The 3,083-nt window shown below is 50.0% G+C and overlaps 1 protein-coding gene across 1 annotated transcript in view; it reads left to right on the top strand.

Moving 5' to 3' along the window:
• The first annotated feature begins 436 nt into the window (after positions 1-436).
• ESD (esterase D) overlaps positions 437-3,083 on the top strand; it is a 35,359-nt gene continuing 32,712 nt past the window's right edge. Inside the window, exon 1 of the mRNA XM_004680259.2 lies at positions 437-537. The gene's annotated coding sequence lies outside the window, so the exon portion shown is untranslated. The remainder of the gene's footprint in view (positions 538-3,083) is intronic.

Genomic DNA, 3,083 nt, shown 5'->3' with positions numbered 1-3,083 from the left:
CCTTATTTAACTTCAGCTAAAGGGAAGGGAATTGGGAAGACGTGTGTAGATTGTTGAGAATCAGAGGAGGAAGCTTGAAATTATGTCCAGATTTCTGTAGTAATTTCAAAGAATAACCTTGAAACCCATAACAAGAGTTAACTGGGGCCAGGCTTCAGATTTGCTCAAGCCCCAGCCTTTTTCTGGCGCCTCCGGGGGAAGTCTGTCTACAAGGCAGACAATCCATATAGTGGGAACTGAGAGCAACCACCCTAAGGGAGTAGAAAATTGGGAGGGAGAGCTTTTGGGGGCGGGGCCTACCCCAAGGCACAAAGGCATTAAGCCTTAAAGGGGCGGGCCCTACAGCGGGCGCGGTCCGTGGTGGGCGGGTCCTAGAGGGGGCCGGGATTTAGGGGCGGGGCCTGAGCCTAGGGGCGAAAGGCTTACATCCGAGAGGGGGCGGTCCCGGTGGGGGTGGGTCCAAGGAGGGGCTGCTGCTGACGGCCATGTTGAGGTCCCGCATTTCCCTTCCGACCGCTTAACACCTCGCCGGCTGAGGTAAGACCTAGCCCAAGTAAAGGCCTGGTCGTGCGCGGTCGGCGAGCGACGGGCTGCAGTCCGGACGTGAAGGGATCTGGGCCGGCGCGTGCAGAGGCCGCAGTAGGGCGCGGCGGACGCGAGCTCTGAGACTGCGGCCCCAGGCCCGAGCGCGCGCGAGCAGCTGCAGCAGGCCGAGGGCGGGGGCGCGGAGTCCTGGACGGTGCCTGGAGACGCGGCGTCCAGATCCAAGTCCCTCTTCTTCACTGAGCTTGGAAGAGTGGCAACCTCGGGCGCCCGGCAGGCCGGTTTATGAAGTCTCTGTTTTCCACTCAGCCTTTTACATCGTGCTTGCTCTGCCCGCCCTCCACCGCCACAAGTCGCTGTCTGCTCAAGTTGAGCAGGAAACGGGCCTCAGAGTGTTGGCAGCTCCCACAGGCTGAGGCGGGAGACCCGGGACCCGCTGTCCGCTTTGGGCAACCCCCACTCGGGTCAGTTCCGGGTCCGGCCGCCCCTTGGCCCACTCCCAGGGCGCTGGCCTGGAGCTCACTGCAGGGGTGTGGGCGGGGGCTCCCACATGGCACACTTGCAAAGCCCCTGGCAGCCTGTGGTGGTGTGCTCGCACAGACTTATGTTGGCGTCCGGGGTCGCTTCTGATGGGGTCGTCGGGGAGATGGCTTGTGTCAGACCTCGAAGGGGAGCACTCGGGGTTGCAGGAGGAAAATTCGCTGGCTTGCGTGTGCATGTTCCAGGCAGCGGTGCTGGGAGCGCTTCGTGCGTTGACTCCACAGCCCCAGATCATACCTGTCAAATGGATCATATTATAGGACCGTTTTAGAGCTAGGGAAACGAGGCGTAGGAAAATCAGGTGGGGTGCCCCAAATCGTGTAGTCTTGCGGAGAAGCAGAACTTGAACGTGGAGGTACTGACTCCAGAACCTGCGCTAAAGGTGTTTCGAGGTGGCACTGAGTAAAACCATTCCGTAGAAGAAACTTCCAGAAACTGCCAAGCTAGAATGATTCATAGTTGAGTTTGACTAAATTAAGATAATAGAAGGTGAGGCTAAGGGGATAATATGGAACCACTGCAGGAATTTTGAGATCCAGTATAAGGTATGCAGAGTTCCAGGATACTGTATCTTCTTCCTCACCCTTTCCCCAGGTGGATAGGAAATTTTCAGGTTGAGCAAGCTAGGCGAGTATTTATGAATGAAGAGAGACTATGCTTAGTACACAACTAAAATGTGACCCATGTGTGTATGGAGTTTTATTATCCTTATTTACCTTTCGGTCATTAATCAACTCATCGTTTAATTTACATAAAACTTGAATGGTATCAAGCGCGAAAGAATTATGTAAGTGCATTATCTTCCATGTCAGTGACTTTCTGGTTTTCAACTACTGATACAGTAAATGGGCTCTCAGATAAGCATTTGCGGACTTGCCTCCTTTGACAAATTTATTATGGAATTGGTTTTCCCAGAGCTCTTAATTGACTGTGGATGTACTTTTTTCTCTCCTTTACTTGCAGTGTCTCTTCTCTTGACAGGTTTAGGCTTAAGGAAAGGAATCCCAAACAAAAGCAAATAGTGAGAAAGCTCAGGGCAAGGACTCCTCTTCCTCCCTGTGCTGCCCCCTGCCCCCTCCCCATTACTTTTGCTGATTCCCCATTTTTGTTTCTCTTTGTGTAAATAAAGACTGGTGCCCACTGGTCTCCATCCCAGCACTAACTTTTATTCCTCCCCTTTGCAGACTCTTGCCCATCTCCCCTTTTTCTTTGTTTAACATTGTATAAATAGCCCAGTAACTTGCCAAAGAGCAGGAGGGTGGTATTTCAACATGAGTCTGCTGCCCTCCTCATTTGTCCACAAATAAAACCACTTTCCTTTTCCTCAAACTCTGTTTCTTTTTACTGACTGAGGGAAACTGAGACCAGAGTTTGGTATCACTACTAGTTCGGTAATTGAGCCGGATTAGCTCTTTACACTGGTATTCTCAGCCAGGAGGTGGTCGGGCATTTCTCATCACTCTTCCAAGCCCAGTGAAGAAAAGGGGTTTGAAATTAGAGGTGGAGTAATCACTTCTGGCCTTTTAGCTAAGATCAAGTGTGGAACTGGAGGCCATGTCTCCTGACAGTGTTGGGACTAGGTGCCTCTGACCTGGTCTGCAGCAAAGGCTCATGTGTGTTTAGTGAATGTAAACATTTTAAACTTGGCAAAATGTTCTTAACCCAACTGAACTACAGTTAAAAACGGTTAAGAGAGTATATTTTATGTTAAATATTAAGTAAAATTAAATAATAACACTAACCAGAAATCCCATGTTGGCCATTTTAGACCTGACATGTATAGGTATCTATTGATACCCGGAACTCCACTGACATATATAGGTATCTATTGAGCAGTCAGTTAAAATGGATTAAAGTACTGGCCTCCATGCAGGACTGATTTTAGTGGGGTTTACAAGACCCAGGGAGAGAACTTTTCTTCTCTGAAGAATATTGATATTCATTGACTTCCTTGGTTATAACTTCCCTGGCTCTGTGATATTTAGGTTTTTTTTTTTTTT

This window comes from Condylura cristata, unplaced genomic scaffold (genome assembly GCF_000260355.1).
Source record: "Condylura cristata isolate star-nosed mole 26May11 unplaced genomic scaffold, ConCri1.0 scaffold00010, whole genome shotgun sequence".
Classification (NCBI taxonomy): domain Eukaryota; kingdom Metazoa; phylum Chordata; class Mammalia; order Eulipotyphla; family Talpidae; genus Condylura; species Condylura cristata.
Note: the sequence above shows the minus strand (reverse complement) of the source record. Positions and strands in the feature narration are given on the sequence as shown.